We start from the raw sequence: 582 nt of genomic DNA on the forward strand, positions 1-582 counted from the left end.
GATTTCTGCAAATTCGGGCAAAAAGTTGAATAGACTTTCAAAGTTAACCATTACAGAGAAATGAGTCCTTTTTTTTTCTTTTGTTTAATGGGGAGAGACTGTGCAGTGTGCAGTCCAGATTGTGACATAGGTAATTTTTAAAACACCAAAAGTTCAAACAAAGAAAGAGAGAGAGAGAAGAAAGAGAAAAGCTTGCTGCCTTGCCTTCTAGATGAATGTAGTCACTAGTGTGTACATTGCAAGTGCTGGGGCCTGGCTGGGGCGATTGTAGTACAGAACAGTACGGGAAGGACAGTACGGGCAGTGGAGTCGTGGACAGCAACGGCGACTACAGTACACTGGTACAGGCGTGAAACTCCGAAAAGCGACGGGCGATAGGCGTACGGGACCCGGGTGCGAACTTCCGAAAAGCGATTGGCGCAAGGCGTACGGGCTTCTAATTTTTTTTTAAAAAAATCCACGTCATCAGCGTTCCCACGTGGGGGAACGGCAGGCTCGCGTTCCATCTCCCGTTCCACAACTGTTCCCTGGCATTCCACGTCTTTTCCACCACCTCAACGTTCCAGCCCCCGTTTCCAACGT

This window comes from Cibotium barometz, chromosome 9 (genome assembly GCF_041138505.1).
Source record: "Cibotium barometz isolate CiBa-2024 chromosome 9, ASM4113850v1, whole genome shotgun sequence".
NCBI classification, from domain to species: Eukaryota; Viridiplantae; Streptophyta; class Polypodiopsida; order Cyatheales; family Cibotiaceae; genus Cibotium; species Cibotium barometz.